The 16,619-nt window shown below is 36.1% G+C and overlaps 1 non-coding gene across 1 annotated transcript; it reads right to left on the reverse strand.

Annotated features, from left to right (window-relative positions):
• Positions 1 to 4,783: 4,783 nt before the first annotated feature.
• LOC132534818 (U1 spliceosomal RNA) lies at positions 4,784 to 4,942 on the reverse strand. The gene has a single exon (XR_009546514.1). It is a non-coding gene; the product is annotated as a U1 spliceosomal RNA (small nuclear RNA).
• Between the last annotated feature and the right edge of the window lie 11,677 nt (positions 4,943 to 16,619).

The raw sequence follows: 16,619 nt of genomic DNA on the forward strand, positions 1-16,619 counted from the left end.
AAAAAATACCAATAAAAATCATTCTTGGGGCCAGGTGGTGGCATATCTGGTTAAGCAGACACATTACAGTGAACAAGGATCCAGGTTCAAGGCCCTGGTCCCCAGGAGAAAAGCTTCACAAATGGTGAAGTAGAGCTGCAGGTATCTCTCTGTCCCTATCTACATCCTCCTTAGTTTTTCTCCATCTCTATGCAATTATAAATAAGCAAAAATATAATTTAAAACAATCATTCTGGATTCCCTTAACATTTTAAAACTTTATTTAATAGGACAGAGAGAAATTGAGAGGGAAGGGGGATGATGGGGAAAGATGGAAGGGAGAGAGAGGGGGAGAGAGGGGGAGGGAGGGTGGGAGGGCGGGAAAGAGAGAAAGAGAAGAGAGAGAGAGAGAGAGAGAGAGAGAGAGAGAGAGAGAGAGAGAGCTCTACTTGCAATATTGCTACACTGCTAATGAGGTTTATTCCCTGTAGGTGGGGATTGGAGACTTGTATCCTGGCCCTTGCACATGGTAACGTGCACTAGCCAGATGCATCACAGCCTGATCCCCATCTTGATTTTATTTTCTTTTTCTTGATTAAAAAAAAAGTTTTTGACCCAAACCCTGTTTAGTTCTAGCTACTGTCGGTGTTAAAAATCTCTTTATCGGGATTCGGGCTATAGTGCAGCGGGTTAAGCTCAGGTGGCGCAAAGCACAAGGACCAACATAAGGATCCCGGTTCGAACCCCGGCTCCCCACCTGCCAGGTGAAGCAGGTCTGCAGGTGTCTGTCTTTCTCTCCTCCTCTCTGTCTTCCCCTACTCTCTCCATTTCTCTCTGTCCTATCCAACAACGACAACAACAATAATAGCTACAACAATAAAACAACAAGGGCAACAAAAGGGAATAAAATAAAATAAATAAATAAAATAAATATTAAAAAAATCTCTTTATCTGAATGAATAAAAATAAATATGCAAATAAATAAAGTGATCAGGAATGGTGAAATCATGTATGTGTGAGGCCCCAGCTAATAAGTAAATTTGCATACACATAAACATGTAGATACTATACAGAAATAGATGATTACAGTAACTATTTCCCAAAGCTAGAGGAAAAGACTGTATATCTTGATACATAAAATAATTATTGAGGGCCGGGTGGTGGCGCACCTGGTTGAGCACACGTCACAGTGCACAAAGACGGAGGTTCGAGCCCCCCTGGTTCCCACCTGCACGGAGAAAACTCCAGGAGTGGTGAAACAGAGCTGCAGGTATCTGTCTCTTTCCCTCTCTATCACCCCTTCCCTCTCAATTTCTGGCTGTTTCTATCCAATAAACAAAGATAATAATAAAAAAATTATTGAATGGTCAGACTGAATATGTAATCTTAATGACAAAATACCTGAAAATCAGAAAAATACTTGTCTCACTTATTAAAATTATAGATTAATACATATAGAATCAAGAAGACGGATCACTATAGGAAAACAGATCAGTATAGGTTTCCTAATGGAATTAAATTTTTTGAAACCTGGTTTTAATAGAAATAAACAATTTTATAAGATATTTCAACATTCTTAAAATTCAGAGAAAGCACAATTACAATATCAATTACAAATTATTAATATATACCTACAAAATTATCAAAAATATGAGAAGACTGGCAAGCCATAGCATCATGTTGGGAAGCATGGAATAAAGCAGTTTCTCATACACTGTTGGTCAATGTAAGAATTTTCAAAGTATCTTTTCAAAGTAATCTGGTGGGCAGGGCTGGAGGGATAACATAATGGCTATGCAAAGAAACTCTCATGCCAGAGGCTCCAAAGTCCCTGGTTCAACCCCCACCCCCACTCCCGCACCACCATAAGCCAGAGCTGAGCAGTGCTCTGATGTTTCTCACTGTATCTTTCTCTGCAGTTCTCTCAAAAATAAATAAATAAATAAATAAATAAATAAATAAATAAATAAATAAATAAATAAAATGCTCAAAGTAATCTGGTGATATTTCAGTAAGCACGACCGGAGTTAAAATTTTATCTAAAATCTTCATTCTTTGACATCTGTTCCATAAAATAAAAGCAAGTACTTAATAATGACTGTGTATAGATAATTACTGAAGACATGCCTAACAGCAGTGAGATGGTTAACATAAAGACAATGTCCATCTAGAGCTCAATGAATAAAGTGTGGTCTGTTTGCCATTCTATACAGTCAGGAGTATCACAACATTAGGATGTACTGTCGTGTTTTAAGAAAAAATAAGTTCCAGAGAAAAATATATTAAACAACAAAAATTAAGGGGCTGAGCAGTGATGCAACTGGTAAAATATACAAGCTACTTGGTGTGAGGCTTGGGTTTGAGCCACCGTCCTCACCTGCAGGGTGGACGTTTCATGAGCAGTGGAGCAGGCTGCAGGTGTTTTCTTTCTTTTCTTTTCATTTTTAAAAATTATCTTTATTTATTTGTTGGACAGAGACAGCCAGAAACTGAGTGGGAAGGGGGTGATAGAGAGGGAAACACCTGCAGCCCTGCTTCACCACTTGCAAAGCTTTTCCTCTGCAGGTGGGGACTGGAGACTTGAACCCTGGTCCTTGCTCACTGTAACATGAGCGCTCCACCAGGTGCACCACCACCCAGCCCCCAGGTGTTTCTCTTTCTCTCTCCTCCTCTCTTGCCCGAATTATGTGTCCATCATAAGAAAGAAAAAGAAGAAAGGAAGGAAGGAAGGAAGGAAGGAAGGAAGGAAGGAAGGAAGGAAGGAAGGAAGGAAGGAAGGACGGAGAAAGAAAGAAAGAAAGAAAGAAAGAAAGAAAGAAAGAAAGAAAGAAAGAAAGAGAGAAAGAAAAAAGGTTGGAGCTTATGTTTTTCAAGATGGGAATTATATTGAAGTTCACATGTCCAGAGTTTGCAATATGCACGTGGAATATTGACAAAGGAAATTTTACTTCACCTTAGTATATGTACATTGCCATTTAACTTTTTTAAACATACGGAAATTGATTCGTTTGTTTGATCACCTTAGTATCAATGCACTATTTACTGTTGACCTAAAATGCCTTAGTAATTAAAGTTATCTCCTGAGAAGTGCTACTTTAATTAATAAGCTGTGGCATATTATGAATGAACACTGAAAGTGAAAGTCCCAAAAATGTTAAATTCAGATGTCTGTACTATATGTCAGAGAACTTAGTTTTCTTTGATGCTGCTTCAGAAGTCTTTCTTCCTTTTGCTTCAATGACACTTAAAACAGTGTCATCGTGGGAGTGGAAATGTAGGTGACAAGTCTAATAAATTAGCATTACCTGTCTCACTATACTCCTCCTCATTCTTGGGGTGAAATTTCACTTATTAAAATTTTGACTCTTCAAAGTTGAATGGGAGTATCAGATTTTTACTAAGTTTTATCTGCATTATAGATGAGCTATGCCAAAAATTCTCCAGCTAGAAAATGTCACTGGTCTTTCTCTTGGAGTAGCATTAAGCTTTTCAACATTTCAGGAAGGCTAGGTCATATCTCTAATGGTTAAATAAATTTTCTTTCAAATGCCACAGTCACAATGGTCTGCACAGTTGTACAGATGAGTTCCACTACAAGTAGTCAACTTTTTCAATTCTTTCTCTTCTTAAAATTAGACATATATATTAAAAATTGAGATGTACTTTAGAGGAACAGCTTAAAAAAGAAGAGATGAAGAAAGAGAGAAATAAACATAGAAAGGAAGGAAGGAAGGAAGGAAGGAAGGAAGGAAGGAAGGAAGGAGGGAGGGAGGGAAGGAAGGAAGGAAGGAAGGAAGGAAGGAAGGAAGGAAGGGAGGGAGAAGTGAAAGGAGATGAAATCCATTCTACATGTGGTGGGGTTGAAGCAACAGGGTTCTAGATGAGTGGTTTCTGCAGTAATGGTTTAAAAACATAATCTGGTAACATTTATTCAGTGGGACTCAGTCATCATTAGAAAATGAATAGGAAAAGCAGAAGTAATATTACCAGATTACTTTGAGTATTTTATTTTGTTTATTTTTATTTTTATTTTTGAGAGAGATGCAGAGAGATGTTTTGTGTATGGTAATATGTGCACTCAACAGACTGCACCACCATCTGTGCCCTGGCACTACTGATTAAATCTAAGACCTCTACAGTTCCCAGTATAAAAGTTTCCAGTATAAAAACCTGGTGCTCTGCCTCTGTACTATCTCCCTGAAATTATAATATTCTAATCTTTAAAAAATATTGTATTTATTTAGTGAGAAAGTGTGTGTGTGTGTGTGTGTGTGTGTGTGTGTGTGAGAGAGAGAGAGAGAGAGAAGAGAAGAGAAGAGAAGAGAAGAGAAGAGAAGAGAAGAGAAGAGAAGAGAAGAGAAGAGAAGAGGAAGAAAGAGAGAGAGAACACTAGAGTATCACTCTGGCACAGGAGATGTCAGGGAGCAAGCTTGAGACCTCATGCACACAAAGCCAGCACTCTCCACTGCTCATTATTTCCACACACGATATTTTTTATTTTATTATTTTTTAAATTTTATATTATTTATTTATTCCTTGTTGTTTTATTGTTGTAGTTATTATTGTTGTTACTGATGTCATTGTTGTTGGACAGGACAGAGAGAAATGGAGAGACGAGGGGAAGACAGAGACAGGGAGAGAAAGATAGACACCTGTAGACCTGCTCCACAGCCTGTGAAGCGACGACCCTTCAGGTGTGGAACCAGGGCCTCGAACCTGGATCCTTATTCCAGTCCTTGTGCTTTGTGCCATATGAGCTTAAGCTGCTGCACTACCAGCCGACTCATTATTTTTTTCTTTTTCAGTGGAGAACATGAACACAGTCTCCTAATACCACAGATTATGCGGTCGAGTTTCCCACATTTGGGGAAACCGAAGGGTCAGCACATCAGGAGAGCAATGGATAAGCTTAGTCCTGGGAAAACTATATTTCTGATCATGGGATCTCTGATCAGGTAAGTAAGTATACACAATACTAGTTTCTAAACAGAGAAAATTGTCTGACATAGGAAAATAGGGAGCTACGAAGATTAAGTGCTAAAATTATTTTTAACTGAGTTCCATTACCTTTTTTAAGATTATTATTTTTTTATATTTTGTGGATTTATTACATGGAAATCTAGTGAGGGAAGGGGAGGTAGGGAGAGACACCTGCAGGGGAGTCTCTTCACAAGTGGTGAAGCAGCTCTGCAGGTGTCTGTCTTCCCCCTTTTCCGTCTTCCCCTCCTTTCTCCATTTCTCTCTGTCCTATCCAACAACAACTACAACAAGGACAACACAAGGAATAAATAAATATATGAAGATATTAAAAATGTCTTTTAAAAATGCATCATTCCAAAGGTAAAACTGTCATTTCAAGCCTACTTTTTATGATTTTTATATAATCCATAAAATTTTTATCAAATTTATGCTGAGATATGTAATATTTTAATGTTAATATTCTATAACTTTCTATTTCTCTATGGGGATAAGCATAGAGACAAAAGATGTTTATTTTTCTAATGAAACCTCCACCAAAGTCCCACCAAATTTTTAATGTTATATTTAACTATATATTTATTTATTAGAAGGATTCAAAAGGTCAACAGACATATGAAAAAATGCTCCAAGTCACTGATAGCCTCATAAATGCAACATGATACCACTTCAACTCTGTGAGAACGTCATGTATCAGATGGGGTAGTAACAACAAATGCTGGAGAGGTTTCAGGGACAAAGGAACTCTCCTGGACTGCGGGTGGGAATGCAAAACAGACAAGTGATGGTCACTTTCCCTTCAGAAGTATAAATAGGATATCTGGTTGTAGCAATAAAATTGACTTAAATTATTTATTGCATTTTAGTTTATAAGTATGACCATTTTTGACATTTAGAAAACTACTATTAGTATTTTAAGAAGCTTGTTGAAAACAAGATATTTTTTAAACATAGATATTTTTTAAATTCATTTTTAAACATAGATATTTTTTAAATTAATTATTAATACATTGGGTAGGACAGCCAGAAATCTAGAGAGAAAGGGGTGATAGAGAGGGAGAGAGATGGAGAGATACCTGCAACATAGCTTCACCATTGGCAAAGCTTTCCTCCTGCAAGCAGGGACTGGGGTCTCAAACCCGGGTCCTTGAGCATTGTAGTATGTGCGCTCAACCTGCTGTGCCATCACCTGGCCTCAATAAAATATTTTTCAACACAGTTCTATATTGTCACAAAATAAACTGTCAAATATGTTTGAGGAAATAAATGCCTTATCAGAAGTATTAAGTCAAGCACTAGTGTTGTCAACGTAAAACTATTAAGAAGCTCAGCAGCATTTGAAGTCAACGCATTTTAAATTCAGTTTGGTCCAGCAGGATAGTTAGGAGGTCTAGAAAGAGATTAGGGCAATTATGTATGCCAAATGCATAAATGTCAACAGCAATTTGGAACAGGAGGAGTTTGTGAGATTGTTTCCAGTTCAATATTTTACTCTGAAGGCATATAATCACTACGGGATTTTTATAACAGTGAGGTAATAGAAAATAAATACACTGACGAGAAGAACAAATAAGCAAAGTGAACAGGGAGGTTGCTAAGTAATAAGTGTCTGTCCACTGGTTATCCGATTCACAGACAATCCAATTGGGATTTTCATCAATTTTATGTTTCCCTAGAGGTTAACACTTGTAAGACTTTTTTTCACACAAACAAAGAGAAAGAGAGAGAGATCCCACAGCCCTAAAGACTCCCCTGTGGGGTGAGGCTGCAACCTGGTTGTTGTATGCACAATAAAGAAGGCACTTAAACAAGTGAGATGTCTTTTTTTTTTTCTCAGAGACTCCATGCCCTCACCTTCAGGTGAGGGCAAACTGGCTGCCCAAGCCCTGTGGGAGGCCATGGGGAGCAAGGATGGGCGCCATCATCAGGCCCAAGTGAGCTATCTTACCAGTCCTTAGAGAGTATTTTAAAGGTCTGTATGTAAGCTACATTTAGTTTATTAACTTTTTAAGTTATTGGTTTCGTATTTATAAATTTGTACTTTAGAACCATTACTATCTAAGCCAAATATTACTGCACCACTCTGCATTGTCACTGGTCATCTCTATCAGGAATAACACAACAGACCCCTTTGTGGGCCCCCATAGGACCCTGCCCTCAATGTGGATCAACAATGGTAGAGAATGTCCCATCCTCTGAAGGGAGGTTGGATAATATACTTTACGAGCCACCTGGGGAAGATTGGTCCTGAAATTGGTACAACATGGAATGTTCCTATTCATGACCACAGAATGCAAGCTCAGATCTATAGGAATTCGGAGGTTACATAGGCTCCTAAGCTGAATATGGGCCCCAGATCAAATCGGTGGGGCTTACAGTCAACAATATTTATACCTCTTTCCCATATTTTGGGAGCTAATCTCTTCCCTGATCCAGCTTTCTAGCCCTTTTTCCAGCCATGATATCATCTCCTCAGAAAATAACTTGGGTCCACCTGCATATCAGACGTCAGGCTCAGGCAAAAACTAGTAAATCATGGGCTTTTTGGAATTTATAAAATGCTACTGTAATGAAGCAGGTCTGTCCTTGGCAGATGTTGGAACTGTGTTCTTATCACCAAAACACCGAACGTCTTGTTAAGGAGAGTTTGATATGTGCTTTATTCCGTATGTTGAAATATTAATGGAGAGGACCAGCACAATATTTCAAGTCATCACAAACCTATCACAAATTATCACTATAAAAATAAAATAAAAGATTCTTAATAAGAGCCAGTGATCAGAGTATGTTATGATTTTCAATCTTCATAATGTATCTGACAAGGATAATACCACAAAGGAAAAGGAAACATTCCAGGTGATATTACTATGCTTTATGGTTTCCACATATATGAGAGAAGTAATGTAAGAACTGTGAAAAAATACAACTTCCCATTGCTTGAATTAGAGAGTAGGAGACTAGACAAACAGTTGTAATGTCCTAGATGAAAAGGAAAGTTGGAGAAGAACACAATTAAGATTTCTATTCCTCCACAAGGTCTATGGCACACCATTAAAGATGTTCAAGTCCTTATAATGGAGAGAAATACAATTCATTTTCTAAAATGTGCTCTTTTGCTTATCACTAACATATTTTTGAGAATATATCTTTAGAATATAGTTTTCTCTAATATAGGTGTTATAATGTGAATGAACAAAGATACAATTACTCTCTCTACCAAAATTCCTCTCTATTTTTGCATTTACAAGCATGGGAACATTTTCTGTTATTCTTTATAAAACATATATATTTTAATACCAAACTAAGCTCTCTATTTTATATGCAAAGCAGTAAGGTTTTCTAGTACAATATGTACCGAATCCTTTCCTTAATCCTTAAAAGAACTTTCATTTTTTTATCTCTACTCATTGAAATCTATGAATGGAAAATCATTTCCAGCTTGCAGTATTAAAGCATTTGATACAAACATATTCTAAACCTAAAGCAAAAAAAAAAAGGAAAAAGAAATGTGAATATGAATATTCAAATGCATGTTATGCAAAACAACTGTCTAAACATGGAAGACCTCATGGACACTGAAAAGTAAGACCAACAAGCAATTCTAGTCACAAAATCAACTTCATTTTCACCCAAAATACTCAAGTATGTCTAAGCTTAGTCACTTGGTGCACACAGTGTAAGGAATTATCGTAGTTTGCAATTATCAATATAAGAGGATTAAATGGCTCAGTTCCTTTATTTCTTTTTCATAAGCTCAGTTTATCTTCCTTTACAGCATGATGGAAGAACAGTATGAATAAACTTCAAAGACAAATGTACCCGGGATTTGAATTCTCTCTCTTAAGAGTTATTTCATAACATTATGATGATTTGTTTCTACCAAAAATAGTATGAAAGTTCATGAACTAGAAAGACAGGACTAAAACACCTATGCTATTCACTGTACTATTAAAAGTACATAGGGAGTCAGGCGGTAGCGCAGCGGGTTAAGCACAGGTGGCGCAAAGCGCAAGGACCAGCATAAGGATCCCAGTTTGAGCCCCCGGCTCCCCACCTGCAGGGGAATCAATTCACAGGTGGTGAAGCAGGTCTGCAGGTGTCTGTCTTTCTCTCCCCCTCTCTGTCTTCCCCTCTTCTCTCCATTTCTCTCTGTCCTATCCAACAACAACGACAATAAGAATAACTACAACAATAAAACAACAAGAGCAACAAAAGGGAATAAATAAATAAATATTTAAAAAAAAAACCTCAAAACTACAATCCCATGACAATTTGGCAAGGTAAATAATTTTAGCTGATGAGAAATAGCAGAAAGTAGTAAAATGAATGATCATATCGGTTGGGACAATAGTTCATGCCTCACACCTGGCCTCATAAGTTCATTTTAACAATTTTTTTTTTACTTTTACTATTTTATCTGTATATTTCAAGAGTTATCTTAAATACTGAAGCTATTATTTAACTTTTCTTTTCAAAGAGTTCAACGAGTTCTCCCTAAAAAAACAGAAATTTATTTGCATCGCAATGGTTTTTCCAATGTGGTCTTCACTGCCTAGTAACTCTCATATAAATTGGCCCTTTCCTCCAGGAAGATCTAATCTATTCAGTGTTACCTGAGCTCCCTTTCCAATTTTTCAATACCATTAGTTCCTCATACAGTTCTACTCACTGAGGCTGCCACTCTCCTTACCTTTATTTTAAACGATGTACATATACTAGGAGCCAGCAACATCTCACCAAGGTGGGAGTTTAATAGAGACTTCAATCTTTAAAAATTCGTGTCCTTCCTCTGAGCACAATAAATCAAGCCCTGTCCCCAAACCAATCTTATACTATTACAGCTTTGATGTAAAATGAATGACTGTATCATCTAAATGAGGACATATGTAAATGAAGTTCCCTGGATATATTTCCCAGAAGAGCTTGGCACATACTTTATATCATCACACATTCTACTTCGAAGGTTATCTTTTACCAAAATATTCAATGCAGCCTATATGCTAGTATAGTACTTTATTTCATTCTTAAAATTCAGTGTCTTATAAAGTAGGAAGAATTGTTCTCAATAGGATTTGATTTCAGCATCTTGACGTGTAGATGCTGTTGTCTATTTTAACAAGATATTACCTGAGAACACCATGATTCAATACTGAGCCAGTTTTATAATAATTTATTGTTGTATTAAATATCTTGATTATTTGTGATGATTTCTTCATTATTCCCTTGGGGACTTAATGTACTTTAAAATTAGTTTTCTCTTGAGAACTTTTACAAAATGAGCAAATAGTCCAGTATTGCAGTTTTCACACCTTTTTTCACAGTCCAACTGCCTGAAACATTTTAACTGAAGCTGATCATTAAAATCTCCAAGTTTCCCCAATTTTCACATTAACAATTTTTAACAATTACTATATTGACTGTTTTTCCCACTAGGGTAATCACTGGGGTGCTATGAATCCACCATTCCCTGTAGCCTTTTTTTTTTTTTTTCCCATTTCTTCTATTTTACTAGATAGGACAGAGAGAAATTGAGAGGGGAGAAGGAGGTAGATCGGGAAAGAGAAAGACATTTAGAGACCTGCTTTGTGGCTTGGGAAACCTCCCCCCTGCAGATGGGGACTGGAAGCCTGAACCCAGGTCTTTGCTAATGGTGAAACATGCACTCAACTGGGTATGCCACCACCCAGCCCTGCTATGTTGATTCTTAATGGAAAACAATTCACAGTAGAGAAATTTCAGTCTATTGGTTATTTACATGTAGAAAACACACTCAAGGAAAATTCTGACAAAAAAAGAAAATAAATGAATTGAAAGAGCAAAGATGTGTGTCCTTACACACAACTTAACCATAGAATTTGACCTAGTTTGTCACATGCCAATTTATAATCACTCATATAAACAGTCACCAACCACATTTACTAGATATTGGTTTTAGGGTCTTGAAGAAGATGAATGATATAGTTTCCGTCAACCCTTTCTGTCAGTTTCTCAGTTCTACATCCAAATACAGAATTGAATGTGAAAGTAAAAGCATACAGACTAATCAGAGGGCTTTTTCATCCAAAAATACAGTTCATATTTTCTTACTTAAGAACATTTTTTTTTTAAACCAGAGTACTGCTCAGCTCTGGCTTACAGTGGTATGGGGGATTGAACCTGGGACTTTGGAGCCTCAGGTACAAGAGTCTCTTTGCATAACCATTGTGCTGTCTACCCTCCACCCTTACTTAGAACATTTTTAAGATCAGCAGTTTTTGGTATATCTCTGCAATTAAGGAGATATGCTCCTCCCCATGGGTTCATCATGGCTATTACAGTGCTAATCACAATAGTTAAAAGCAGGAAACAACTTAAGTTCCCATGGACAGATGAGTGAATATTGAAGATGTGGTGTGCATGCACAATAAAGAATAACTCAGTAAATTAAAAAATGAAATTCTCCCATTTCCAACAACATGAGTAAAACTAGATGACATTGTACTTACTGAAACAGAGTCAGACAGACACTGGTATGATCTTTCTCATGTTTGGTAGGAGAAGAAAACAGTCATCATTAGATGAGAAGGGGAAAGGGACAAATATGAAAAAGGCCAGTCATATAGTCAGGCTTACTATTGGAGGTTACTATTAATACAATGCAGCAAAATACAGGCCATAAACCTGCATACCTGATTTATCAATGGCATTTATCATTACCATTATCATTTATCATTTCTCCTGCAAATTTGAGAACACACACACACACAAACACACACACATTTTGGGGAAACTTATAGTAGTTTTTTTTTTTCTTTTAAAGATTTATTTATTTGTTCACAAGAAAGGGAAAGGCAGAGGGAGGGAGAGAGGTAGGCAACCAGAGCATCACTCGGACACAGAGAATGCTAGGGGTTGAATTTGGGGCCTCGGGCTTGACAGTCTAAACTTATCTATGATGCCACCTCCAGGGCCCATGGTTTATATTGTAACCAGATTTTAGGAGAGCATAATTCTCTAAATTGTATAAATCACTTCCATTTATCTAGATCCCTTGCCATACATATCATTGCTTCAATCTAAAAAGTATTTTCAGTATTAACATAGAAAGTTATGAATTTCTATTGAGTTTACTCTAAAATTTCCTTTCACAACCAAATATTTCTTCTATACAGACTTTCCGTAGCATATAATATGAGTTTTAAAGTACCTGCTACTTTTTCAAGGTAATTTTTTTAATCTCAATTTTTTTCTCACTTATATAGATATGTTTTATTAGATTCATTTTTGTTTATTTATTTTAAAATAAAATATGAATATATATTTTAGTAATAATTTTACAAGTTTTGTGATTGTTGACAGAGTAAAATCATACACATATGTTCACAGAGAACATTGAGGCACTATGTCTGCTGCTTTTAGGTGGCAATGGTCAGTCAGCTTTTTCTCTCTTGAGTGAGACCACCTGCACTTTAAGGTTAATTACTGCCAACCAGTTGAGTACTCTGTACAAGATAAAGCCATAAATTTGAAAAAGGTAATTCTGAAAGTCCCTCAGTCCATCAATATGAAAATGCTGTCATCTTTCTTATATGTCATCTATTATTGACCTGCCTAATGCCTTTGATTCAGGCCTTCAAAAATAATAATCACATCTTTGTAAGGATTAATCTGTAAGCCTTCTTGCCTTCTAGACACTGAGTTAACAATCACAAATCTCTTACATTTCTCTCACTTGACCCATCTTTCTACCAGAGCACACACTGCATATTTTACTCTACTCAATCAAATGTGATTCAAATGTTTTACAAGTATTAAGGGACTGTGCTGTTGCCAGAAAAACATATCAGTTATGTGCACAAAGGCATTGCTATCGTTTTTAATGTTTTTTGTTGTTAGTCAAAGTCTAGGTGCATATACACTTGGGCAATTTGTTATGCTAAAGAGTTTTTTTTTTAAGATTCCTATAAAAATGGAAGAAGATATTTGACTGCCAATACGTGTGTATGTGTGTGTTTTTCTCCAAATCATGTTATGGGGTAGGGGATAAAGGTTTGCAGTATAGTTGCTGACACATGAGTACAATTTCTCCTCACCCATAGTAGGTGTCTTCAATACAAAACAGTCTGGTGCTCAACCTAGATCCTTTTCCACCTCAATTTATGTCCTTTCCCACCATTGCAAACTGAGGTATGAGGTTGGATCTGATTTTGTTACAGTTTTCTTTTCAATATTCAGTGTTAGTTCATGGGTTCACTTCTAGAAATGTTTCAGTGGGAAAGTGGGTATGTGATTAGATTCCCACAGATACACTCTTTGGGCTGGATTCTGGAAGTGAAACATATTTTTCAGGACCCATGCTGCAAAATAGTCATCAAAGTAAAAATAATAAGTAAAATAAAATTTTTAAAAAACTGTTCCGGTAGACATTTCTGTTTCCTTTGGGTAAATCCCCAGGAGAATTCTGTGATTTCCAGAACCTGGAAACAAGCCAGATGTCCAACATCATATGAGTGGCTAAAGAAAAGTTATATGTTTTATATATATATATATATATATATATATATATATATATATATATATATATATGATGAAATACTACTCAGCTGTTTAAAATGGTGAAGCTGGCTCCTTTGCATTCTCTTGGATGAAACTTGAGGACATCATACTTAGTGAGATAAGCCAAAAAGAGAAAGATGAAAATATTAATGTCACTTATAAGTGAGAATTAATAAAATAGGGATGGGGAGAGAAAAAGCACAAAGTGAAACATGGACTGGACATAATGGTGAATTGCACCAAAACAAAGGACTCTGGGGAGGGGTGGGGAGGGAGAAGAGGCAGAAAACATTTGAATACTAGACTTTATAAAGTACACAGAAGAAAACAGTGCAGTACTTTGGGATCTTAACAGCAAAGTCATATTGAGAGTCATTCCTGTGGGTAACTAAAACAAAGCAAAATTAAAAGTATTGTGCTACATCAAATTGAAAAGCTTCTATTGAAATAAAACTCCACAAGGACAACATGATAAGCTAGTAGGTAAGGTTTGCACATCATACTCCTGAGAAGTGATTGACTAACCATCTACAAATAAATCATACAACACAACAAAAGAAGAAATAACTCAGATAAAAAGTGGACAAAGGATTTAAATAGACTATTTTTTTTTATAGAATACACACAATGTCCACAGACATGAAATCATGATCCTTATCATTCAATATCAGAAAAATGCAAATTAAAACCACAGTGACATACCACTTCCCACCCAGCAGAATGGCCGACCTCAACAGCACAGGAAATGACAAGGGCTGGTGAAGAGGTGGGAAAAAAAAAAAAAAGAAACTTGTACTTTTGGTGGGAATGCAAATCATAGAAACCTATTTTAAAAAATGGTATAAAGAGTCCTAAAATAAATACAAATGGAATTACCTGAGCATATATACAAAAGGCATGAAAGAAAAAAAGTATATATGTACCTCTTTGTTCACAGCTGCTTTATTTATGTGTGCCAAGAAGTGAAAACAAACAAACAAACAAAAACCCTCTAATACTACTACTCTGAAATAAAAAAAAAAAGTGACATTGTCCTTTGGGACAAAATGGATGGAACTAGAGGTGATGGTGCTTAGTGAAGTAAAGAAGTGACACACGGTTGCTGGATAGCTTCACTCATATGTAGAATATAGGAAACTGAAACACTTGCCAAAAAAGAAAAATAAAAAAAAGTGTTCAAATTGTTTTTAAGACTTGGTGAGAACCATGGCAGTTATCACTGGTTGGTGGCGGCAGGGAGAAAAAAGAGGGTGAGGGCCACAAAACTTTGGTGATGGATGTGGCATGGGTTATACCCCTGTAATCTTATAAATTATTATTAAGTCACTAATACACATAGGGAAAAAAAAGAGGGTTTGGTGTGTAATTAACTCTATGTCCTGGCTCATTTTATTAAAGCAGAACACTTTAAGTAGGATGTTCGTAGATAAATGATAACAGTTGGATAAATGATCTCAGTTGGAGCCATTTTCACAGTTGTTTTCACATAGACACTAAGTAGTAAACAGTAATTACTATTTAAAGCAAAAATATAGAAATACAGTTGAAATATACAGAAAAAATCTTACTATTTACATACTAACTAGGGAAAATATTTTATAGAATGTGAAGAACAAACTGAAATGTTTCAATATTGTCATGTGTAAAATGAAGTTGGAGCAAGTTTGACTGCAAAATTCCAACTAAAATGAGGTACTGGACTACATATGTCTAAAAATACAGTAGGTGGGGAAAAGAACACAGAAGGGCAACGAATCATAAGGTCTAAAAGAACAAAGTCCACATAAGGGACATTATTCGAACCAGGTCACAGCCAATTCCCTGAGCATCACAGCAGAGGGCATTATCACTGATTCAACACACACCAACTAAAGGCTTAATCAGTGTGTTAACAAATGTATAAACTACTACCCACATAAATGATTCCAAAGCTCCGTCTTTCCATTTGAATAAATATTACTGTGTCTAAGAAACTGAGTCAGGACACAGTCCAAGGTTTACTGAATACAAGCAGGTTGACATACATTATTTGATTCTGTGGAAATCTGTGCCAACATTATGCACAATATATATCTGTCCCTCTGTGGTCCTGGAGGTGGTGCAGTAGATAAAGCATTGGACTCTCATGCTTGAGGTCCTGAATTCAATCCCTGGTAGCACATGTACCAGAGTGATGTCTGGTTCTTTCTCTCCCTCCTCCTGTCTTTCTCATGAATAAAGAAATAAAATCTTAAAAATAAAATAAAACTGGCCCTCAATTTTATTTTTGTCCACGTGTACTTATAAAAAGTATAAATGAAGTAGATTTTTTCTTATCTATCCACTGAAAAGCTGGTAGCATGGTTCTATCCTCAGCAGGGATACTCAATAATCGGCATTAGTGCTGATGGTGTTGATGCTGAATAAGAAAACGCAGGAAAGATGAAACATAAGTTTTAGTTGTTGTTAGTTAATTACCTACTAGGAATAATATAAGATGATAAGGAAAGAGATTATACTTCCCTGAGTAGACCTCATGTGTCTTTATAATTTAATTAACTTTATTGAGGAGTGATTTATATGTAATAAAATTTATAGGGGCAAATGACAGGTCAATGATGTTTGACAAATGTATGCAATCATGGAACACAGTCTGGCTATTAAAAACATATAAAACATCAAAATGTCAAGAAAAAAACCCCAAAAACCTCCTTCCCTATCTACTTCAAGCAAACACTGATTTTATTTCTATTGGGAGTTTAGTTTTTATCTATTCTAGAAATTCACACAATAAGGTGCCACAACACACTCCTTTATTTCTTGCTTCTCATGTTCAATATAATATAATTTGAAAGGCATCTCGGTTGTTACATCTATATGTAGTTACTCCTTCCCCCTTATTGGAGTAGTATTCCGTTGTATGAATATGCCAAAATGTCATTCTCTGTAAGGTTTTTGATAATCATTACCAGGTTAGTACTCTGATGACCAGCACCACTACAAACATTCTTATAAATGACTTGTTATATTAATGTAAGTATAGGTTGTACTTTCTCTTAAACACTGTGAATGAAATTGTTGATCTAGGTTACCGGTCCATTGAAAATGAATAGGTTGTAGTCAACTGGGTCTCAAAAAATTTAGAAATT

The sequence above is a fragment of the Erinaceus europaeus genome, chromosome 19, assembly GCF_950295315.1.
Source record: "Erinaceus europaeus chromosome 19, mEriEur2.1, whole genome shotgun sequence".
NCBI lineage: Eukaryota > Metazoa > Chordata > Mammalia > Eulipotyphla > Erinaceidae > Erinaceus > Erinaceus europaeus.